The 25,857-nt window shown below is 47.3% G+C and overlaps 1 protein-coding gene across 5 annotated transcripts in view; it reads right to left on the bottom strand.

Annotated features, from left to right (window-relative positions):
* LOC138797575 (MOB kinase activator 3A) overlaps positions 1-12,588 on the bottom strand; it is a 67,192-nt gene extending 54,604 nt beyond the window's left edge. The window contains exon 1 of one of the 5 annotated variants that reach the window (XM_069977910.1): positions 12,495-12,588. The gene's annotated coding sequence lies outside the window, so the exon portion shown is untranslated. Of the gene's footprint in view, positions 1-11,603; positions 11,699-11,980; positions 12,264-12,494 lie in introns of those variants that run through there. The other 4 variants (XM_069977908.1, XM_069977907.1, XM_069977909.1 and 1 more) reach the window with 4 other exon arrangements.
* Between the last annotated feature and the right edge of the window lie 13,269 nt (positions 12,589-25,857).

The raw sequence follows: 25,857 nt of genomic DNA, 5'->3' as shown, positions 1-25,857 counted from the left end.
AATCCCACCTGGACAAAAAACAAGGCATAAACAGTATATCCCATGTAAGATAATATCAGATTCCTTATTGTAGGGCTTAACCTCAGATAAATGATGCTTGATTATAATATGTGCGTGGAAATGAAAAAAAAAAAAAAAAAAAGTTCTTTACTTCATTTCAATATCAGCATTACAGGTAGATAATACAGCGTGCTGTGTGGTGTTACAGGTAGTAACTGTGTGGGTGGAACCACAATGAAATGATTAAGTACTACAAATAATTCAGTAACAAAATGAAACTAAACACAGCCTATATGTTCTGCAACAGATTTGAAAAAAAAAAAACAAAAAAAAAACAGAAGGTGCAACAGCAACACACAGGTGCAAGGGCTTACTGTATATACTCCTCCCAGTGTACACACGGTAAACACCTGCTCTGTAGTTGTTAAAAAGTGAGGATCTTAGCAAACTATTTGATCAGAGTGTACCATGTCGCCACGTTAAGGCATCCTCGAGACATGGTCCCTACTCTAGCATTTTCACACTAGCAATGGCCTCTCCTGGGCTGAATAAGCCTACAACTGGGCAGATAAAAGCCAAATGATCTCTTGGTACATAGGTGGAGTGCAAGCCAACAGGAGGTAGCCACACAGACATGATAATATACAAGTAAACACCTGAAAAAATGCAAGATGCTATGTTCACACACCATCACTGTATGCGGTTACTGAATAAAATTCCACCAAACAAAAAACAGAATTACTTACGGTAAGGATGTGTCCGTAAGCCCATGACAGCACCCCTGGAGAGGACCTCCCACCGCAGGACAGGAAACCTGTGAAGATAAAAGTTTGACACTCCTCTCCACACCTCAGTTCTCAAAGAGTATTCCAGTGGAAAAAAAATTTCACTTAGTAAAATATAAATAATTTAAACAATTTCCAATTAATACTAATCTCAATAGTAATAAGGGTGGGTATACCAGAGAAGTGCTGTCATGGGCTTACGGAAACATCATTACCGTAAGTAATTCTGGTTTTACCCTCATGCCCTATGACAGCACCCCTGGAGGAAAAACTGGAAATTTAATTAGGGAGGGACTACAGCAGAAAGAACTTTCCTACCAAAGGACAGATCGGAAAGAGGGTTTAGCTGAAGTCTATAATGACGTAGGAAGGTATGTGGTAAAGACCAAGTTGCTGCCCTGCAAATCTGATCTAAGGAAGCGTCTGCCTTCTCTGCCCAAGAGGTTGCCATAGACTTTGTAGAGTGAGCTGAGAAGTAAGAAGGTGGCTCCTTACTCTGAGAAGTGTATGCCAGAGTAATTGCTTGCTTAATCCAGCGACTAATGGTTGGTCTAGAGGCCATCTTCCCTTTATTAATTCCTGAAAACTGGACTAACAGGTTCTCTGATTTCCTAAAATTCTGTGGTTTGTAAGTATTTAGTGAGGCATCTTCTAACATCTAAGTTATGAAAGATTCTCTCCCTATCATTGGAAGGATTGTTACAAAAGGTAGGAAGGACTATCGTCTGATTCTTGTGGAACTCAAATACTACTTTGGGAAGGAAGGAAGGGTTTTCATGATTACTCTATCATCCAGGACCTGAGTGTGAGGGGGAAGGGCTGAGAGGGCCTGTATCTCACTAACCCTTCTAGCTGTGGTGATAGCAAGAAGAAAGGAGAGTTTGAGGGATAGAATATTTATAGGCAGGGAGTCTAGAGGCTCAAAGGGAGATCTTGTAAGAGCTTCCAAGACTAAAGTTAAGTCCCATGGTGGGACGGGGCGGGCGAGCGAGCGGGCGGGTAGTTAGGAGCGGCGCGGGCGGCGGGGAATCAGCGGCGCGATCGTAAGTTTGATGCCGGGAGGAGGAAGAGGGGGAGCGGCGGGGGGCATGAATAGCAGCCCCTGTGTGAGCAGCGGCGGCGCGGGCGGTGATAGGGATAGCAAAAGGTACTACTCCCCCATTATCTGCAGATAATGGGGGAGTAGTGCTTTGTATATGTTCCCAGCACCGAGCAAGGGGGGGGGGAGGTAGATGGCACCTCTCTCCCTCCCTGCTCGGTGCCCTGCAAATGTATTCATTGAATACATTTATGGGATACTTTGGGGAGCAAGGACACTTGCTCCCCAAAGTATTCCATAAATGTATTCATAAAGTCACAACAGTACAGTGCATTACATTACATACACTGTAATTCCTATGGAGTGTCCAGCAGGGGCGCACTATATATAGAAGTCAATGGTACTCATTGACTTCTATATATAGAGCGCCCCCTGCTGGACACTCCATAGGAATTACACCGTTGGTCGTGACGTCACTGCTTTAGAGATAATTCTAACACTTCCAGATACACTAAATTAAGGGAAATAGCAGTATATGAGCATTTCCCATAATTAATGTACATTAGAAAATTGTATAACTTTCCATAAGTAATAACATAAAAAAATTATTTTCGCCGGACTTCTCCTTTAAATTCTTTTCTAGGCCTGCTTGAAGGAAGCTAAGGATAAGAGGGATGTTTGGTTCTCCTAATGGATCTTGTCTGCCTTGTGTAAACCTTAGAAAGGCTCTCCATGTTCTTAGGTATATTGAAGAGGTTACTTCTTTTCTGGAGGCCAGCATGGTGTTAACTACTGAATCTGACAGCCCCCTACCTCTCAGAATTAGCCGCTCAGCATCCATGCAGTCAAGTGTAAGTGTGGTGATATTGGATGAACTACTGGTCCCTGGGTTAAGAGGTCGTTGATTTCCGGCAAAATCCACGGCTGGTCTACTGATTTCTGGTCTACTGAGTTCTCAGGAGTGTGAACCACGGACGTTTTGGCCAAAAGGGAGCTATCAAGATCATTCTGGCCTTGTCCTGGAGTATCTTTTTCAGTACCCTGGGAACTAGATTGATTGGAGGAAAGGCGTATCCCATCTCCTTGCTCCAATCTTGAGCAAATGCGTCTATTGCTGTTGGATTCTCTGTTGCGTCTAGAGAGCAAAATCTTCTTAGTTTTTTGTTTTTCCTCGAAGCGAACCAGTCTATCGTTGGAGAACCGAACCTTTTTACCACCTTGTAGAATATTGTTTGATTGAGGGACCATTCTGACTGACTGACCCTGGTCCTGCTGAGAAAGTCTGCTTGTTTGTTTAGACTTCCCTTCAGGTGGACTGCTGATATGGACTGTAGGTTGTTCTCTGCAAATAGAAAGATCTGCTGGGAGAGATGGAGGAGAGCCTGGCTGCGAGTGCCCCCGTTTGTTGATATAAGCCACTGTTGTGGTGTTGTCTGAGTAAATCTGTACATCTTTGTATGATAACAGAGGGGAAAGGTCCCGCAAGGCCTGGAAGACAGCATACAGTTCTTTGTAATTCGAGGACTGGTGTCTGAGATGTTGAGGCCACCTGCCCGGGACAAAGGTCTGATCTGTATGAGCTCCCCAACCCCAGGGGCTGGCATCTGTTGTGACTCTTATTATCTGTGAAGGGTTCCAATCTACTCCTTTTTCTAGGTTCTGAGGGACTAGCCACCAATGCAGACTTACCCTTGCCGTGGAGCTTAACGGAAATTTCCTGTTGAGAGACTGCTGGTGACCATCCCAGTTCTCTAGAATGTCTCTTTGTAGAAGTCTTGTCCTGTATTGAGCCGACCTCACTGACTGTATGCATGACGTGAGGAGACCCAGAACCGACATCGCTTCTCTTAGTGTAGATGTCCGAGTAAGGAATAAGTCCCCAGTTCTCTGTCTGATCAGATTCTGCTTTGTGGAGGGAAGAAGAGACATTTGCAGAGATGAGTCGAGAAGAGTTCCAAGAAACACACATTGCTTTGAGGGTAGTAAATTCGATTTTTTTCAGGTTTATGTTCCACCCTAACCTCTGAATTATCTCGGAAACTAGTGTGACGTGGTAATGAAGTCTTTCTACTGAGTCCGCCACTAGGAGGAAGTCGTCCAGATATGGTACAAATATGTCCTGCTTACTGATGAAGGATGCCATATCTGCTATTATTTTTGTGAATGCTCTTGGTGCTTGTGAGACCCCAAAGGGAAGGGCTCTGTACTGGAGGTGAACCCATTTGTCTACTATCCAGACAGCCACTCTCAGAAATTTTTGATGGGAATTGTGAATAGGCACATGATAGTAGGCGTCCTCCAGATCTATGGAAGCCATCACACAGTCCTGGAATAGAAGGTTTATTGTGGACATTAAGGTCTGCATACAAAATTTTTTGTATTGTACAAACTTGTTTAGTCCCTTGAGATTTATAATTACCCTGAATGACCTGTTTGGTTTCTTGACTAGGAAGAGAGGTGAATAGAAACCCTTCTTTTGTTGGTCTAGGGGGACTTGGACTAATACTTGCTTTTGTATTAAGGAGAGAACTTCTGTTTCTATAATTTTTTGTTTCTCTAGATCTGTAAGTCTCCTGGTGGGGAGAAATCCCATGGAAATAGAACTTAAAACCCAAGGGCTGGGGAGAATATCCACCCAGGCCCCCGAAAAATGAGACAGACGACCCCACACCGGAAGAACGTCATTGTTGGGAAGATTTTGGTTTGTCGTCTTTAGAGTTAAAGATGTATCCTTTTCCCTTCCCTGGTACTCTAAATCTTTTATTGTCTTGAGTATTACAAAAGGGCTTTTTGTATTGCTTTTTCTGTCTAAAGTTTTCCTGTTGTTTTGGCTGAGCGGGGAAACCTTTTTTCCTATGGGAGGCTTTCTCTAATAGAGAGTCTAGAACAGGCCCGAAAAGAAGATTGCCATCACATGGAATGCCACAAAGTTTTCCCCTAGCAGTAATATCCCCTTTCCATGTCTTGAGCCATAATGCTCTTCTAGCAGAGTTCGAAAGTGCAGCCGCCTTTGCTGCTAATTTAATACTATCCGCAGAGGCATCTGAAAGAAAATCATCGGCTTTAGCTAGGACAGGGATATCCGCCAGGACCTTCTGACAAGAAGGGTCGTCATTAATCTGAGTCTTTAACTTTGCAAGCCACACCCTTAGAGATCTTGCCACACAGGTAGAAGCTATACTTTGTCCTAAGGATACCCGTAGCTGCCTCCCATGTTCTCTTATTATAGTACTCAGATTTTCTATCCATAGGGTCTGATAAAGTACCTATGTCATCAAAGGGAAGGCTATTTTTCTTTGCCAATTTTGCTACTGGTGCATCGATGGCCGAGGCTTTATCCCAGGTGCTAGAGTCACCATCCTCAAAAGGATATATCCTTTTGAAGTAAAAGGAAAAAAAAAAAACTTCCTATCAGGGTTCTGCCATTCTTTATCGATTAAGGCTTTCATGCTTTTATGGAGTGAGAAGGTGCGAGCTTTCTTAGGGGTTAACCCTTCGTATAAGGCATCTTCTGCAGTTAACAGGGTTTTTATCTCCTCAATATTTATGGAGGTTCTTATAGCTTTAATCAATTGGTCAATATCTTCAGTAGGGAAAAGAACTCTAGAAGATGGACCGCCTTCCTCATTATCTGATGGAACATATTCAATTTCCCCTTCTTTAATAATTTTATCAGCTACAGGAGCTTCAGATGGGCAGTCATCCTCAGCATTGACAGAGGTAATAGACATAGCTGGAGTGGAGGTTGTAGGACCCAGGACTCCAAACCCTCTAAGGGATGCCTGGACTTCATCCCTTACGATCTGTTTTAAGGTGTCAGCTAGAGATGATGATTCCCGAGACACCAATTTATCAATACAGGGCTGACACAGGGATCTGGGATGATCATCGGGTAAAGGAATTCTACAATCTCTACACTCCTTATGGTGGCGTTTAGAGGTGGCCTTTTTAGAGGTTTTATCAGAAGCCAAAAATAAACCACATACAAAGGCTATATTAGTAAAAATTTGAAATGCATACACTCACCAAATGCTGTATCCCATCACCCTAGGTACCGGACTCTCAGGCAGTTTCTCTGGTCTTTCTGGTCTGCTGGGTCTTTCATGCTTCTCCTTGGCTGATCTTTCTGACTTGTCAGACCTGGAGGAGCGATCATGGCGTCCTTTTTCTTTCCTGCCCGAAGATTCAGACACGCTGAAGGCCGGAATATCCACCTGGTAGGTAAGGCTGGCTGAGTCCACTGCTCCTGGACGCTATAGAAGGCATGGACGAGGACGGAGGTGTCCCCTGGCCTTTTGTAACGCCGGGAGACGCCGAGCTCCGAACCGGATGCGGCGCTCCGGCGTCTGACGTCATCCGCCGTCACTTCCGGCGGCCCACGTCATGCCGCTATCCGGCGCGCTGACGGGCCCGATGCGCGCCCCCGTCCCCCAGTGGAACGCAAGGCGGAACGCACGCCATAGCCCGCCGCGCGCCCTGGCTGGGGAGACAGGCACGGCCCGCTCTGCCCCAGCACCCCTCACTCACCAAAACCAGCAAGGATTGGGGGCTGGAGGGGAGAAATCCGCCTCACCAGGGGAGCTCAGACCAGACTTAGGGCTGCTATCCGGAGACAGACTTCTGCCCTCAGGGAGCCCCACAGCGTGTCAGGCTAACGGGGGACCTGCAGCCGGCGTGGAGAAGGTGAGCTTCATCCTATATGGGACTCTTCAGAGGCCTCCCATCCCCCGGACAGGAAAGCTGTCCTGCGGTGGGAGGTCCTCTCCAGGGGTGCTGTCATAGGGCGTCTGGGTAAAGACCGATATTACCCTACAAACTGTTCCACATAGAAATAATCACAGAGACCATTTAAACATCACACAGTAAAATTGTCCACCAAAAGACTGGAAGATGCAAAAGAGTGTATTTTAGAGGCACACACAGCAGGCGACCACTGCATGCAAGTAGTAAAAGGGGTACGGTGTTTCCCTACCTGTACTGTAATTCAGTACCCCCCCCCTACACTGGGCATGGTGTGATGCAGTGCCTTCCCTTCTTAGGGTATGTTCACATCTCGTTTTTTGTCCTCACGTCTGGCAACACGTCAGGAATCAGTGCAAAAAGGATGCTGACGTGCAGTCCGGCGTACGGCCGACGGCCACATTGATTTAAACGAGCAGGACGGAGTCATTATGTGACTGTGTTCTGCTCATTTGCTCAGATGTACACTGCTTTTGTGCAGGACTCAAAAGCGTGGTCGCCGGAATCGCGGGCACTTTCCTGATGTACATCTGAAAAGTGCCCGGGATTCCCCTGCTTCCTGGTGCCGCGCGACCAGTCCTGCTGCTGCCATCCCCGTCTGCCCTGGCACCCCTGCTGCACAGTTTAATGCCCTCCGCCCGGCCACAGCGGGCACCCAAGCACAGTGTGTTTTACTGATTTGGGGGGGATGACTGGGGCAGCGGGCACCCCAGCGCAGGGCAGAGCTGTGCTTTGAGTGTGGGGGGCAGATACATCAGGCGGTGGTCACTTGCTGAGGTCCTGGCATCTGTGGTCGCGGGGGTACCGGTGCCACTGCAGGCGTCAGGCTCTCAAGCAATCCGGAATCACTGGCACTTTCCCGATGTGCATCAGGAAAGCGACTGTGATTCCAGCGCTCCCATACACTTTTATGGGGGCGTCCGTGCCGGAATTCCGGAAGAAAATAGGACAGGATCTAAAAAATCCTGACCTATTTTCCGGAACGGACAACCTTCAGGAAAAAATCCTGAGGGGTGTCCGTCACTAATGTAAGCCTATGGGTCCAGAAATCTGTCCAGATTTTCTGGACGTGTGAAAGGGGCCTGAGGCTTCCTGATCAGGATTTCCTGACAGTAAAAACTGACACGGACGTGTGAATGGGGCCTCACACGTCAGTGTCAGTTTTTGCTGTCAGGAAATCCTGATCAGAAGGCCTCAAATGGCATCAGGAAAGTATCAGGATTTCCTGACAGTAATCCGTTTTTACCTTTAGGAAATCATTAGGAAATCCTGAAGGCATTTCCTGATCAGAAAAAAAAAAGTGTTTAATATGGTCTGGTATACCACATATACCCACATCGCTCCTAGTGCACCGTGCCACAGTCTTCCCCTCGTGTACCATACCGTCTCTTCCCTCATTTACCGTGCCACCATCTCCCCCTCATGTACCATACCACCGTCTCCGCCTCATGTACTATGCCTCTGTGTCTCCTATGTGTACCGTGCCCCCTTCCCTCCTTGTGTACTGTGTCACCATCTCCCCCTCATACCATGTGTCATCCTCTTATCTGTTGCAGAACTGCAACTCCCATTATGTGATGTAGTCCTGCATATTATTACACACCATGCTGGCAAATGTAGTTCTACAGCCTACCCTATATACCATGCTGGGGGATGTAGTCCTGCATATTACCACACTCACACCATGATGGGAGATGTAGTTCTACTGTGCTACTGCCTCCCCCCTCCTATACCATGTCAACCTTTAATTTGTTGCAGAACTACAACTCCAATTTGAACTGCCAAGAGCACATGATAGTTGTTGTAATTCTGCAACCTGGATGGACCGCAGGTTGCAAAACTACAACTCCCATTATGAACTGCCATCAGGGAATGATGGATGAAAATAGGACAGGATCTAAAAGATCCTGACCTATTTTCCGCAACAGACACCCTTTAGGAAAAATCCTGAAGGGTGTCCGTGACTAATATACCCCTAAGGGTCCGGAAATCCAGACATTTTTTCTGGACGTGTGAAGGGGGCCTAATAGGGCAGGAAGCGCTGTTTGCAAACATATAAGTACTCCCTATGACTGTTACACAAATCCCCCGAAAATGATCTCCTGATCTTTATGTAAATCATACTAAACTAGGCATGTGGGCGGTCCTCAGCGCTTATGCAAGAAATCCTCTCTGGGTGTGATTCTTACTTCACCACTAAGGATGGCCCACATGCCTACTTAAAGGGAACCTGTCACCTGGCATTACAGCGTAGAGCCCGCCCGCCTCAACAGGATGTGTATACACAGGGGGTCATATAGTAATACATGTGTATAACTATATGGGGGGGTGGATCAGGGTGTATTACTATACAGGAGGTACATAGGGATGGGGGTACAGGACTATACATGGGAGTACATAGGGATAGGGGTGTATGACTATACAGGAGGCACATAGGGGTAGGGGCGGATAGGAGTGTATGACTATAGATGTGGGCGGACAGGGGTGTATGACTATACAGGGGGGGCAGACAGGGGTGTATGACTATATGTGGGGGGGCAGACAGGAGTGTATGACTTTACTAGGGGGAGGACAGGGGTGTATGACTATACAGGGAGGGCGGACAGGGGTGTATGACTATACAGGGAGGGCAGACAGGGATGTATGACTATATGTGGGGGGGCAGACAGGGGTGTATGACCATACTAGGGGGCGGACAGGGGTGCATGACTACACTGGGGGGGGGGCAGGGGTGCATGACTGTAGTCCCCTCAGTAACAGTACAGGGCTGTAACATAGGAGGAATGGATGTGCTGCAGTAGGCAGGATACCGCACATAGCAATAACTTATCCTGCCTGCTGCAGCCCATTCAATCCTCCTATGTTACAGCCCTGTACTGTTACTGAAGGGACTACAGGTCAGCTGCTCCCAAGTGCTGCTCCTCCACCTTCAGCTATGACATGCCGGCCTCCCTGCACACACAGGACGTGTGCAGTGCTCGCCAGCCGGGTGGGGGGTTGGTTTGCTCGGACGGCACACACACACACACACACACACACGGCCAGCGAGCGCTGCACACGTTGTCCTCTGTGTGTGCAGGGAGGCAGACATGTCAGAGCTGGAGGAGCAGCAGCACGTGGGGGTGGCTGTTCTGTACTCCCCTCAGTGTGCAGGGACGCCGGACCTGACGGGTGGGGGGCGCATGGACGGGGCCTTGGACTGGACGGGTGGAGAGGGCGGACAGGGGCGGGAAGGGTCGCTTGAACTGGTTGGGGCGGGCGGCATTGTCACCTGGGCCCTGCTGCTCCTCCAACTCCCGCTCCGATACCTGCGGCCCTGCACATGACGTGCAGCGCTCGTCCCGGGCTGCTCGTGTGTGTGTGCGTGGGGCTCTGACAGGACAGGCACGGGGACACGGAAATACAAAAATACCGCAATTACTGTCCTGGCTAAGTTGAAGTCGATTAACCGACGCCAATGATGGTATCGGTATTTTTGCGGTATACCACCCAACCCTAGGCGAGGGAGGATTTCTTAAGGTGGCACAGGACAGTGTAAACCTCAGCCAGCAATAACCTGGAGCAAGGTTTACAATGACAGGCTTCCCCTGAGCTGCAGTGGCCCGGGGGCCCTCAGCAAATGCCCTGCCCAGCTGAGAGAGAATCCCCAGCCACTTCATTGACCTTTTAATCGGCAACCAGGGACAGCAACAGCATAATAGATATTGCCCCTGCACAGCTGCCCCCTGCTGAGAAGCAATCCCCAGCTACTCCATAGAGCCCTGATGGCGAAGCACTGACACGCGCCCGACATGAGGCCGCATACAAAAGGGTATGCGTCCACATGCAAGCTCCAAGGCCGTCCAGCGTCCCTACAGTGTGGCCCGACCCCACGTATTCTCCGCCCCACATACCGCCTGGATGCAGCTACTGTGACGTCACCCGGCACAATAGCTGCGTACAGCCAGCACTGTGCCGCACTCCATCCCTGCCTGCTCCTGGTGCCACAGCCTGCATCCTGGACCACAGCAGGATTGTGTGTGTGTGTGTGTGTGTGTGTGTGTGTGTGTGTGTGTGGAGGGATGGGTCAGGTGTGTGTGTGTGTGTGTGTGTGCGCCTTGTTGCCCAGCTATTCTGTTCAGCCAGGGTAGTATAGAGGATGCTGGGGTAGCTATTGCACCAGGGTCTTGAAGGCTGAGGGGACCCAGAAAGTGCATAGATGGGAGCCCTATTAGTTATTTAGCCTTGGGCCCCATTTCTTGTACCTCTATTTCATAGACTATAAATATCCAAACTAGGGCAGGGCAATAATGGCCAAAATCAATCTCGTACATGTAGCTGTTGTAACGATAAATTAACGATAATTATGACACGCCCCTTTTGCAAACCACATCCCTTTTTTGCAATATAGTTATACAGCCATCAAATGACCTGGTCCCAGCAGGTCTTCTCTCCCCCTCCTTTTTAGGCAATCCCTGTCATGTAGATGTCCCCCTATAAGTAATTTCCCCTATGTAGTAAGCCCCCACCTCAGTCCCAATCACCTTGTAAGACACAAACCCCCCAAAAAACCCACATACATACTAACCTGACTCCCGAGCCAGCTGACCACGTCGTCTTCTTCCTCTGCGAGCCCGTAACACATGCGCTGGGGGAGGGAGAGGCCTCTTGTGGCCGGAGGTATAATGCTGCCTCTGGCCACAAAAGTGACTGGAAGAGTCAAGGGCCAATGGCTCTTCTCTCTGCTAGTCAGGGCGCCACGGCCGCATCGTTTACCTGCAAGCGTTGGTTAGGAAGGCTCACAGTTAAAAGGACCAGAGCACAGCGGCGGGTGACCGCAACGAGCCAGGCGGGGTTATAATGTAGGCAACCTCCCTGGGCCCCCCTGGCAGTAGCTCAGATTGCCCTCATTATAATCTGCCTATGTATGTGCAGCTCATACTCTGAACACATGCGCATTTGGACTAGAATCCTAAAGCAGTCTGCTGTGTATCTACTTTTACAATATGAAATAAATGCATGTGGACATGTGAAACTTCCCAGATCAAACAGTCCCCAACCTTATACAGAACTGTGACCTTAGCCATGATATTACTGTCTGCAGGCCATATCGGGTGTGAAGAGCTTAGACCCTCGGGAAGTAACACAGCTGCTCTGTTGTTGCTATGGTTACACCTCCTCCATGTCGTACAGGCCGAAATAGGAAGCATTTCCCAGTGACTTGACGGTACGTCATCATAGGTGGGCGGGGAGGAGAAGGATAATGCCACGTGACTCCTCCTCCGAGAACCGTTTCAGCCCCGCGAAGAATTAGTCTCACCGGCCCCCCTATCAGTACCGGGATACAAGCGGCATCCGGGACCCCCCCTCCGGGACCCCCCCCCCGGGACCCCCCCCCCTTACACTGGCCCGGTTATGAGTACAGCAGCTTTCCTACCGGTACACCGGACCCGCTATCGGCTTCTCTCAGAGTACATCCTCTCCTCTCGCACTTTATATAGACAGTACTGATACCTGTCACACAGCTCTCGCGGTTCACGCCTCGGATCCCGCGCAGTGTCGGGCATTAATAGCACCCGAAGTAGAAAGTAAACGTACACCGCCAAGTGCCAGTTCCTTCCTGAGTTACCTTCGCTGGGCGAACAATATGCTGTGAGGGGAGCGCGTCACGAGGAGGGACGGACTGACGCTTCCGCTGTGGATGCCACTGGCTGACACGTGACCTCACCCCGCCTAGCTGACAGATCTCCTAAAAGGCAGCCCTGCAATCTTGTGCGATCGCAGAAGAGAGGCGCCCGGAGGTCCAGGCTCCTGTTTTACACAAGCTTGCAGGGCTGCCGATCCTAAACCACCTCCTGTAGTAGGCGGTGTAGAGGGGCTCCTGCCGGGTGACTCCCTCACTGCCCGGGATCCTCTAGATCCAGCTCTTCTCCTGACAGGAGACTCTGTACCTGTTTTAACTCCCGCCCATCAGCCTCGCTAAATGTCCCTCCAGCTCCTCTCCAGCCACAAGTGCCTTTGATATGCTGCCATTCTCTTCTCCCTCTTTTCAGATGTAATTTCTACACTATACAGCGCCACCTGCTGGACACATGGTACATACAGTGCACAGGATTTGTGACGTCACGGGTTTTTTTGGGGAGAAAATGAAGCTTATCTGAACTACTAAATTGAGGGAAATAGCACTATATTTACATTTCACATAATTTGTGTATATTAGAATTTTGTCTAACTTTGCCTATGTAATAACATATCAAAAATTATATTTTGGCCGGAGTTGTTCATTAACCTCTTGAGGACATATGCCGTAAGGATACGTCATACGTCCGCAAGGGGAGTTCAGAGGGGGGCCACGCCATGACCCCACACTGAACTGCCACAATCCCGACTGCTATTTGCAGCACGGGAGCCTGGCTATTAGTGGGAGCGGGCAATCGCTGTTCCTGTCAATTAAGACCATTAGATGCTGCTGTCAAACAAGACAGCTGCATCTAGCTGTCTTATATGGAGCCTTCCCTGGGGTCTGGTGGGGGGATCCCTTCATCTTACCAGGCCGGGCCTCAGCGTCAAAATGACGCTTATCCCGGGTAGGTATTCTATTGCATTGGTCTGCAGCAGTCCAAAGCAATAGTGCACCGATCTCATGGATCGGTGCTGTGTAATACAACTTTGAGAGATCAGTGTAGTTGTATTAGAAGTCCCCCAGGGCGACTTCTAATTACTGTGTAAGTGAAAAAATAAAAGTGTTTTCAATTGTTTAATTAAAAAAAACCCTTCCCTAAAAAAAGTCTAAATTACCCCCCTTTTCCCATTTTATAATTAAAAAAAAACAAAAACATTTTTGGTATCGCCGCATGCGCGAACTATTTATCACATTCATGATCTCACATGGTGAACAGCATAAGCGCAAAGACCCGCCAAAGTGCAAAAATTACGCATTTTTGATTGCATCAAATTCAGAAAAATTCCAATAAAAAGTGACCAAAAGTCGCATATTTGCAATCAAGGTACCGATAGAAAGAACACATCATAGCGCAAAAACCTCACAAAGCGCTATAAGCCTGCTAATAGAGCACTTTTAAGGAACGTTCTTTTTCTGTAAAAGGTTTTATTTTTTTAAAAGCCATCAAATAATATAAAAGTTATGCAAGTTGCATATCGTTTTAATCGTACCGACTTGAGGAATATAGAAAAAGAATTGCGTTGTTTTTTTCTTCAATTTCACTGCACATATAATTTTTTCCTGGTTTTGCAGCATATTTGATGCAACAATTAAGTCTGCCATTGCAAAGTACAATTAGTGCCGCAAAAAATAAGTGCTATGGCCTTTTAACCCCTTAACGACATAGGGCGTATATTTACGCCCTGATGCCGTTAGGGACGTTCAGAGCGGGGCCGTGCGGCGGCCGCGCTCTGAACCGCGGCGGTCCCGGATGCCGCTTGTAGCCCGGGACCGCAGGTATTAGCGGGCACGGTCTGATCGCCGTGCCCGCTAATACAGTAATCAGATGCAGCTGTCAAAGTTGACAGCTGCATCCGGTTACCGGACGCAGCGTCATCCCTGGTGTCTAGTGGGGAGAAAGCTCCTCCGGGATGTTATCCCGGAGGAGTGATCTCCGTAACTCAAGCCGGCCGGGGACTGCTCCAAGATGGCGCCGTCCCCGGCTCGGCACTCGTTTACTTCCGGCTGCAGCAGCCGGAAGTAAACGAGTGCCTATCTCATGGATCTCTGCAGCATATCTATGCTGCAGAGATCTCTATGAGAGATCAAAGCACTTATACTAGAAGTCCCCCAGGGGGGCTTCTAGTATAAGTGTAAAAGTAAAAAAAAAAAGTGTTGTTAATAGTAAAAAGCCCCCTCCCCTAATAAAAGTCTGAATCACCCCCCTTTTCCCAGGTTATAAATAAAAGTAAATAAATAAATAAATAAACAAACATGTTTGCTATCGCCGCGTGCGTAATCGCCTGAACTATTAATTAATCACATTCCTGATCTCGCACGGTAAACGGCGTCAGTGCCAAAAAATCCCAAAGTGCAAAATTACGCATTTTTGGTTGCATCAAATCCAGAAAAATTGTAATAAAAAGCGATCAAAAAGTCGTATATGCGCAATCAAGGTACCGATAGAAAGATCACATCATGGCGCAAAAAATTACACCTTATACAGCCCCATAGACCAAAAGATAAAAGCGCTATAAGCCTGGGAATGGAGCGATTTTAAGTGACATATATTTGTTGACAATGGTTTGAATTTTTTACAGGCCATCAGATACAATATAAGTTATACATGTTACATATCGTTTGTATACAAATAGAAAAACACAATGGGCTTAATTCAAAAAATATATAAAGAATTTTTTATTGTATATATAGGTACCAATACATATAACAATTTTTATCAATGTAAAATGAAGTTTTAATTAAAAATATGACCCCAGTAAAAAATACATATAAAATCGGTGTCAGCAATGCGGTATTATACCCACAACAATTTTCTAATATGGGAATATAGCTATAAAGTGCATAAAGTCATATACTGTTCTAGTATTGCCTCAATATCATTCCGCATGTAAACAAAGAAAGCCAAGTGGCCACTATAGCATTTAGAGCATATTGCACATACCCATATTGTCTGACGCCGCACAAGCCGTTCCTACGTACGTTTCGCTATTGCACGCTTCCTCGGGGAACTCTTCCCCGAGGAAGCGTGCAATAGCGAAACGTACGTAGGAACGGCTTGTGCGGCGTCAGACAATATGGGTATGTGCAATATGCTCTAAATGCTATAGTGGCCACTTGGCTTTCTTTGTTTACATGCGGAATGATATTGAGGCAATACTAGAACAGTATATGACTTTATGCACTTTATAGCTATATTCCCATATTAGAAAATTGTTGTGGGTATAATACCGCATTGCTGACACCGATTTTATATGTATTTTTTACTGGGGTCATATTTTTAATTAAAACTTCATTTTACATTGATAAAAATTGTTATATGTATTGGTACCTATATATACAATAAAAAATTCTTTATATATTTTTTGAATTAAGCCCATTGTGTTTTTCTATTTGTATACAATTTTATGTGTGGGTAATTTCTAATTGATAGAGTGACATCTAGTGGTGTAGGCAGGGACTACATCCCTTATTTTAAGATCATTTTTCACATCTATCACAAACCAGTGTGTGTAAATGTTACATATCGTTTTAATCGTAACGACTTGAGGAACATGCATAACAAGTCAGTTTTATCCCAGGGCGAATGGCGTAAAAACATATTTCCCCCAAATTAACAAAATGCGTTTTTTTTTCAATTTCACCACACTTTTTCACCACTGAATTTTTTTCTGGTTTCGCAGTGTACTTTATGCAAAAATTCAGCCTGTCATTGCAAAGTACAATTAGTGACGCAAAAAATAAGGGCTCATGTGGGTTTCTAGGTGAAAAAATGCAAGTGCTATGGCCTTTTAAGCACAAGGAGGAAAAAACGAAAACGCAAAAATCGAAATTGGCTCTGTCCTTAAGGGGTTAAACACAAGGAGGAATAAATGAAAATTGGCTCTGTCCTTAAGAGGTACTGGCACGTATACTCACTGCAGCTGATCGGTGTCCCGCAGCGGCATTCAAATCGGCGCGCACTCACTTCAGCCTCGGCTGTGACTCCTCTTCTGTCTCCTGGGATTGAACGCCGGAACTCACGCACTTCCATGCATTCTCTATGGAAGCGTGTCACTTACGAGGTTCAATCCCAGGAGACAGAAGAACAACCACCGCAGAAGCTGAAGTGAGCATGTGCCAAATTTGAACAGCGCTTCGGGGCTGGAATGCTCACAGTTAAACGATGCAGCCGCAGCCCCCTGACTGCCAGAGAGACGAGCCATTGGCCCTTCACTCAGCCAATCACTCTTGTGAGCGGAGGCAGCATTATACCTTCAGCCACAAGAGGCCGCTTGCTACCCCAGCTCCCAAGCACACGTGTGACGTGCTAGCAGAGCAGGGAGAGGAAGGGGAAGAAGACGAGGTGGTCTGTTTTACAAGGTGATTGGAACTGAAGTGAGGGAGGCGGGGGGGGGAGAAATACAGCTATTAGCACACCACAGGGGATTGGGGGGGAGGTGGAGAAATACAGCTATTAGCACACCACAGGGGATTGGGGGGGGGGGGGGGATAAAGCTATTAGCACACCACAGGGGATTGGGGGGGGGGGGATACAGCTATTAGCACACCACAGGGGATTGGGGGGGGGGGATACAGCTATTAGCACACCACATGGGATTGGGGGGGGAGGTGTAGAAATACAGCTATTAGCACACCACATGGGATTGGGGGGGGGGGGGGGGGAATACAGCTATTAGCACACCACAGGGGATTGGGGGGGTGGGGTGTAGAAATACAGCTATTAGCACACCACAGGGGATTGGGGGGGGGGGGGGGGAGGTGTAGAAATACAGCTATTAGCACACCACAGGGGATTGGGGGGGGGGGGGAGAAATACAGCTATTAGCACACCACAGGGGATTGGGGGGGGGGATACAGCTATTAGCACACCACAGGGGATTGGGGGGGGGGGGGGGGGGAGGTGTAGAAATACAGCTATTAGCACACCACAGGGGATTGGGGGGGGGGGAGAAATACAGCTATTAGCACACCACATGGGATTGGAGGGGGGGGGGGGGAATACAGCTATTAGCACACCACAGGGGATTGGGGGGGGGGGGGGGAGGTGGAGAAATACAGGTATTAGCACACCAAAGGGGATTTGGGGGGGGGGGGGGAGAAATACAGCTATTAGCACACCACAGGGGATTGGGGGGGGGGGGGGGGGCAGGAGAAATACAGCTATTAGCACACCACAGGGGATTGGGGGGGGGGGGGGATACAGCTATTAGCACACCACAGGGGATTGGAGGGGGGGGGGGGGAAATACAGCTATTAGCACACCACAGGGGATTGGGGGGGTGGGGTGTAGAAATACAGCTATTAGCACACCACAGGGGATTGGGGGGGGGGGGGAGGTGGAGAAATACAGCTATTAGCACACCACAGGGGATTGGGGGGGGGGGAGGTGGAGAAATACAGCTATTAGCACACCACAGGGGATTGGGGGGGGGGGGGGAGGTGGAGAAATACAGCTATTAGCACACCACAGGGGATTGGGGGGGAGAAATACAGCTATTAGCACATTACATGGGATTGGGGGGGGGAGGGGGAGAAATACAGCTATTAGCACACCACAGGGGATTGGGGGGGGGGGGAGAAATGCTTAAATTATTATGTTAATTTGTTTTCCCTGAGTACCATTGGCATCACAACGATAGGGTATTTTCGCCCCTGCGAGCCCCTGGGACGAAGGAATTTTAATGAAAACAATAGCAAAGCTTTTATTAACCCCTCCTACAGGAAGTATAAACAGGGCTCCAGATGGCGACCAAAATGGTCGCCAATGCGACTGATATCTTGCAAATGGCGCCCAGATTTATTAATCTGGGCGCCATTTGCGACTGGCCCCGGCGGCGGCTGTCTCTTTAAGGACTTCCGCACGCTTGCACCGAAGCACGTGGCGCCTCTGCGGCCGTCCGTCCAATGAATGACGGACGTGCTGGATGACGTGTGCGGGGACACGCTTCTCCAGTGACGTCATCCCGCACGTCCTTCATTCATTGGACGGACGGCCGCAGAGGCGCCACACTCCTCCAGCGCCTCTCTCCTGCCTCTCCTCACCCGGCGGTTCTTTAAGTGCACCCCAGCGGCACCAATTTGTGGATAGTGTGTGTGAGTACAACCGGAGGGACGGCAGGGGTGGCGGCCGGCCACTAATCTGTGTGGGGTGACCGCGGCCTGGGCGGCTGATTGGTAGTGTCTGTTGTGATGGCGGCCAGGTGCGGTAGTCAGTGCGGGGGGGGGGGGGCTGTATAGACTGCACAGTACCACTTCCCTCAGTGTCAGTATGTATAGACTGCACAGTACCACTTCCCTCAGTGTCAGTATGTATAGACTGCACAGTACCACTTCCCTCAGTGTCAGTATGTATAGACTGCACAGTACCACTTCCCTCAGTGTCAGTATGTATAGACTGCACAGTACCACTTCCCTCAGTGTCAGTATGTATAGACTGCACAGTACCACTTCCCTCAGTGTCAGTATGTATAGACTGCACAGTACCACTTCCCTCAGTGTCTGTATGTATACACTGCACAGTACCACTTCCCTCAGTGTCTGTATGTATACACTGCACAGTACCACTTCCCTCAGTGTGTGTGTATGTATACACTGCACAGTACCACTTCCCTCAGTGTCTGTATATACACTGCACAGTACCACTTCCCTCAGTGTCTGTATATACACTGCACAGTACCACTTTCCTCAGTGTCAGTATGTATAGACTGCACAGTACCACTTCCCTCAGTGTCTGTATGTATAGACTGCACAGTACCACTTCCCTCAGTGTCAGTATGTATAGACTGCACAGTACCACTTCCCTCAGTGTCAGTATGTATAGACTGCACAGTACCACTTCCCTCAGTGTCTGTATGTATACACTGCACAGTACCACTTCCCTCAGTGTCTGTATGTATAGACTGCACAGTACCACTTCCCTCAGTGTCAGTATGTATAGACTGCACAGTACCACTTCCCTTAGTGTCTGTATGTATAGACTGCACAGTACCACTTCCCTCAGTGTCAGTATGTATAGACTGCACAGTACCACTTCCCTCAGTGTCAGTATGTATAGACTGCACAGTACCACTTCCCTCAGTGTCAGTATGTATAGACTGCACAGTACCACTTCCCTCAGTGTCTGTATGTATACACTGCACAGTACCACTTTCCTCAGTGTCAGTATGTATAGACTGCACAGTACCACTTCCCTCAGTGTCTGTATGTATAGACTGCACAGTACCACTTCCCTCAGTGTCAGTATGTATAGACTGCACAGTACCACTTCCCTCAGTGTCAGTATGTATAGACTGCACAGTACCACTTCCCTCAGTGTCTGTATGTATACACTGCACAGTACCACTTCCCTCAGTGTCTGTATATACACTGCACAGTACCACTTCCCTCAGTGTCAGTATGTATAGACTGCACAGTACCACTTCCCTTAGTGTCTGTATGTATAGACTGCACAGTACCACTTCCCTCAGTGTCAGTATGTATAGACTGCACAGTACCACTTCCCTCAGTGTCAGTATGTATAGACTGCACAGTACCACTTCCCTCAGTGTCAGTATGTATAGACTGCACAGTACCACTTCCCTCAGTGTCTGTATGTATACACTGCACAGTACCACTTTCCTCAGTGTCAGTATGTATAGACTGCACAGTACCACTTCCCTCAGTGTCTGTATGTATAGACTGCACAGTACCACTTCCCTCAGTGTCAGTATGTATAGACTGCACAGTACCACTTCCCTCAGTGTCAGTATGTATAGACTGCACAGTACCACTTCCCTCAGTGTCTGTATATACACTGCACAGTACCACTTCCCTCAGTGTCTGTATATACACTGCACAGTACCACTTCCCTCAGTGTCAGTATGTATAGACTGCACAGTACCACTTCCCTTAGTGTCTGTATGTATAGACTGCACAGTACCACTTCCCTCAGTGTCAGTATGTATAGACTGCACAGTACCACTTCCCTCAGTGTCAGTATGTATAGACTGCACAGTACCACTTCCCTCAGTGTCTGTATGTATACACTGCACAGTACCACTTCCCTCAGTGTCAGTATGTATACACTGCACAATACCACTTCCCTCAGTGTGTGTGTATGTATACACTGCACAGTACCACTTCCCTCAGTGTCTGTATATACACTGCACAGTACCACTTCCCTCAGTGTCAGTATGTATAGACTGCACAGTACCACTTCCCTCAGTGTCTGTATGTATATACACTGCACAGCACCACTTCCCTCAGTGTCTGTATGTATATACACTGACTCAGAACCTGACTTGTAGACCACCTCACACATTCTAGTGGACTGTATATTGTTGTCAAGTTGCAAGCTTTTAAGTTCAAGTTCAGAAGAGTAAGCCTCATTAAAAGGCTAGCCAAGTGAAGCTGAAGTACTGAGTCAGGCTAGGTTCACACTATGTAACTGTGCGGCTGTATTTTTTATGCGGCTGTAAATGTGCGGATTAAACTCCGGCCGTGGGAAAAAATAGACATGCGTCTCAAAACATACGGTCATTTACTTTGAAATCTGGTTCAACTAAAAATAACAAATAAAATGTTAAGAAAGTGATGCAAACACCTCTGGATGCATCTGGGAAAGCAGGGAAACAGTTTACATGAATCGCTATTACCGGGGTTTGCGATCCTCTGCACTAATGCCGATGTCTCTCATGGTTAATCTATTAAAATAATAAAACACATTTTCGTTGTAATAAAGTGCCTTTCGTTGTTCAATAATTAAATTTAAACTAATCCATCATTTTGCAATTAAATATACTGTTAAAATAAATATATATATAAATAAATGTATATTTATATATATATATATATATATTTATTTTTTGACAGTATATTTAATTGCACAATGATGGATTCGTTAGAATTAAATTATTGACCAACGAAACTGAATTTATTTAATCGAAAATGTGTTTTATTAATTAAATATTAATTAGTACAGGAAGCTCCATAAGCCGTTAATTCATATTGCCGGCAAAAGAGCATTCTGTACTAATCATCACTTTACTTTAATGAAAACATCAAATGTTTCTTCTAATTATGTTATCACAATAGCATTATTAGAAGAAACATTTAGAATTATATGTGCGCTCAGCTGATTGGCTGATCTGCTGAGCGCACATATAAAGAGCCGGTCCGCAGTACAGTGACTTCATTGTGCTGCGGACCAGCGAAGAGGACATATCGGGGTGAGTATAGAGCTCTCCCCACCCCCTCCCCAGCACTGCACCCCTCCCAGCAAGGAAGGGGGGGTCAGTTAACCCCTTCCTTGCTGGGATGGGTGCAGTCTGACATCAGTCTGGCCCCCAAGGGGTTAAGGGGGATGCAATACATCCTCCCTTAACCCCTTGGGGGCCAGACTGTAAGCAGCGATCTGTAAAGATGCTGCATACTGTAAGGAGCACAACACCACTCACAATGATGGGTGTTGTGCTCCTGTTTGTGTTTTTTTTTTTGTGTGTTTTTCCCTTTTTGTTTTTCAGATATCGGTATCCTGTGGATTACGTCGGATTCCGTGGACTACGTCGATGACCAGCGTTTTTTTTAATGTTTTTTTTTTTAATAAAATGGTCAATGAGGGGTGTGGGGGTGTTTTTATTTGAATAAAATTTTTTACTTACTTGTGTCTTGTCTTTATTTCTTTACTTTATAGACTTAGTAGTGGAAGCCGTCTAATAGACGGAATCCATTACTAAGTTGGGGCCTAGTGTTAGCCGGTATAAAATGGCTAACACTAACCCCCTATTATTACCCCAGTACCCAATGCCACCAGGGGTACTGGGAAGAGCCGGGTGCTAGTGGTCCCGGAGCGTCAAAATTGGCGCTCCTGGAGCGGGCGGCAGCAGGCTGGTAAGATTTAGGCTGGGGAGGGCCTAAACCAATGGCTCTTCCCACCCTGGTGTTACCAGGCTGCTGTCGTTTGGTTTTTAACCCGGCTGGTTATAAAAATAGGGGGGGACCCTATGCGGTTTTTTTTAATTATTTATTTATTTTTCATTTTTTCACTTTCACGGCACAAATGTGGCCATCATCAAGGGGTCCATATCCTCACTGCACCCCTTGTTAGATTCCTTGAGGGGTGTAGTTTCCAGAATGGGGTCACTTGTGGGGGGTTTTCACTGTCTTGGCAGCACGAGGGCTCTGTAAATGCGACATGGCGTTCATCATCCATTCTGGACAAATCCAGCCTCCAAAATCCAAATGGTGCTCCTTCCCTTCGGAGGCTTGCCCTGCACCCACATGGCACTTTATGTCCACATGTGGGGTATTTACAAACTCAGGGGGAATTGTTCTACACATTTTGTGTTTTTTTTTCTCTTTTAACCTCTTGTGAAAATGAAAAATTTAAGGCTAAACCAACATTATAGTGTAAAAAATTTAATATTTCATTTTCACACCACATTGTTCCACATTTGTGCCAGTCACCAGTGGGGTCCATATGCCCTTGTTACATTCCCTGAGGGGTGTAGTTTCCATAATGGGGTCACATGTGGGGGGTTCAACTGTCTTGGAAACACAGAGGCCTTTTAAATGCAACAAGGCCCTCGAAATCCATTCCAGCCAAATCCAGCCTCCAGAAACCAAATGGCGCTCCTTCCCTTTGGAGGCTTACCTTGCACCCGCCTTGCGCTTTATGTCCACATGTGGGGTATTTTTGTACTTAGGGGAAATTGCTCTACACATTTTGTGTTTTTTTTCTCTTTTAACCTCTTGTGAAAATGAAAAATTTAAGGCTAAACCAACATTATAGTGTAAAAAATGTAATATTTCATTTTCACACCACATTGTTCCACATTTGTGCCAGTCACCAGTGGTGTCCATATGCTCACTACACCCCTTGTTACATTCCCTGAGGAGTGTAGTTTCCATAATGGGGTCACATGTGGGGGGTGCAACTGTCTTGGAAACACAGAGGCTTTTTACATGCAACAAGGCCCTCGAAATCCATTCCAGCCAAATCCAGCCTCCAGAAACCAAATGACTCTCCTTCCCTTTGGAGGCTTACCTTGCACCCGCTTTATGTCCACATGTGGGGTATTTTCGTACTTAGGGGAAATTGCTCTACACATTTGGTGTTTTTTTTATCTTTTAACCCCTTGTGAAAATGAAAAAATCAAGACAAGATCAATGAATTAGTGTAAAAAGTAAACATTTTTTACACTAAATGTTGGTCTAGCCTTGATTTTTTTCCATTTCAACAAGGGGTTAAAAAAGAAAATGAATGCAAAACGTGTAGGGTACTTTCCCCTGAGTACGAAAATGCCATATACCATATGTGCACAGGGCAAGCCAACAAAGGGACAGAGCGCCATTTAGAGGCTGGAATGGAGGATGGAGGCCATGTCGCAATTACAAAGCTCCTGTGCTGCCAGGACAGTGGGAACCCCCCACAAGTGACCCCATTTTGGAAACTACACCCCACAAGGAATCTAACAAGGGGTGCAGTGAGCATATGGCCCCCACTGGTGACGGGCACATATGTAGAACATGTGCCATGAAAAAAAAAACACAAGGGGCCCATATCCCCGCTGCCCCCCTTGTTAGATTCCTTATGGGGTTTAGTTTCCAGAATGGGGTCACTTGTGGGGGGTTTCTACTGTCCTGTCCGCACAGAGGCTTTGTAATTGCATCCTCTAATGGGAATGGCGGCCATACCTATTTAGCTGGGGAAAAGGGACAATTATTAATTTATTTGGGGGTATTAGGCCAATTATTAGTTTATAAGGTTGAAAAGGACAGGAGTCCATCAAATTCAACCTGTGTTGATCCAGAGGAAGGCAAAAAAACCTTGCTAGGCAGACGACAGTAGCCTCATCACAGGGAAAAAAATCCTTCCTGACTCCATAATGGCAATTAGAATAATCCTCGGATCAACGTGACCTCTGAAATAGGAATAAGGGACAGAATTTAGAAAATGTGGAACTCCAATGACGTGTGGTACGACTTTAAGCGATCCAGTATGCAGAGGCCGGGGTGATCAGGACAGGTGTCACACTGGAAAATGGTGTCCTTCCTGATCCCCCTGTTACGCCACACTCTGCACTTCTTCTAGGGTCTCCTGTTTTCCAGTGTGGGGGACGTCACCTGGAAAATGTTGCCTGGTGCGATACGGGGTCCTTCATATCCAGAAGCGCTGGGTCCGCTCCATGGCTGCTAAATATTAGGGCTCTATTACTGCTTCTGATATTTCGGATTGTGCCGAAACTACAGTAGCTCGGGCAACGAGGGACCAGAAGAGGGGGTGCTGGTAGAAAAGTTATCCCCGTACAGGTGGTAACCTTTATCCAGCAGTGGGAAGATCAGTTCCCAAATGATCTTCCCACTAACTCGGAGGATGGGGGGGGAGCATCTGGGGGCTGGATTCGGGTGTCCCTTCCTTCATACACTCTTAGGGTACGTGCAAACTGCGGAATGGCGAAGGATAACCCTTTGTGCATTCCACAGCTGGCGCCCACTGGCGGACTGATGCGGGCGTGTGTCTCCGCCTGTGTCACACTCCATTCTATGCACGGGCGGATTCCGCCCTCTGTCCAAAGAATAAACGTGTTCATTCTTTGGACAGACGATGGAATCCGCCTGTGCATAGGATGGAGTCTATGACACGGGCGGAGACGCGCGCCTCCATCAGTCCGCCGGCGGGTGCCAGCTGCGGAATGCACAAAGGGTTATCCTTCGCCATTTCGCAGTGTGCACGTACCCTAAATCTGCAAGTGTACCCTGAGGTACTCTCACAGAGTGTGTAGAATTTCACGCCATACCGTCATCTCTTATTGGGACTGTACTGGCGGAAAAGACGTGTCTGGAAGGCAGCGTATGCTACGCTACCCCCAGACACGTCACTAGATGATGAGGATGAATGAAGGAAAAAAGGATCCCCCATTCATCCTCACTGGCTGTTTCGGTGTCGGAGGCAATAATACCGTATGCGCCCGACGCCGAAAACACCCTGGGGGCCATCTTTATATGGGGTCACCGGGTCACCGATGACCCGGAAAGCTGTATTCAGCTGCTATCGGCTGATCTGTACCAAAACTCTCTGCCTAGGGCACCAAAACTCCTTGTCCCGGCCCTGGTACCAAGTAAATACCCCACAGAAGGTGAAATCACCAAAGTATATTATATAAACATAAACTAAGAAGGATGCCTGTATTCAACTGAAGTCCCACTCACCTACTCACCTTACGCGCGTTTCGCGTGGCTTTGTCACATCCCTTGACAAAGCCACGCGAAATGCGCGTAGGGTGATTTCACCTTCTGTGGGGTATTTACTTGGTACCCCTGGCACTGTACAGGGCTTTGCCTGTCTCATACTTTTTTCTTTGTGCCATTTAATTTGTTCGTCTGTATTTGTATGCCCTCTTGTGGAGGCTGCCTGCATTACAACATCCATATATTCCTCTTATGATCATTATGAGTATTTATGTATGTCGCCTCACTGATTTCTTTATTGTATGGTTCCTCTGTATTTTAATGAATTTTATTTAATATATGAATTATTCAAATAAAGATTATAATAATATTTACAGTATATTTGATTGTCCTGCATTTTCTGTTATAGCGTTTCTTTTTTTTCACGTACGGGGCTCTATGGGGTGTAATTTTTTGCGCCATGA

The sequence above is a fragment of the Dendropsophus ebraccatus genome, chromosome 7 (genome assembly GCF_027789765.1).
Source record: "Dendropsophus ebraccatus isolate aDenEbr1 chromosome 7, aDenEbr1.pat, whole genome shotgun sequence".
NCBI lineage: Eukaryota > Metazoa > Chordata > Amphibia > Anura > Hylidae > Dendropsophus > Dendropsophus ebraccatus.
This window is presented reverse-complemented; position numbering and strand designations above follow the sequence as displayed.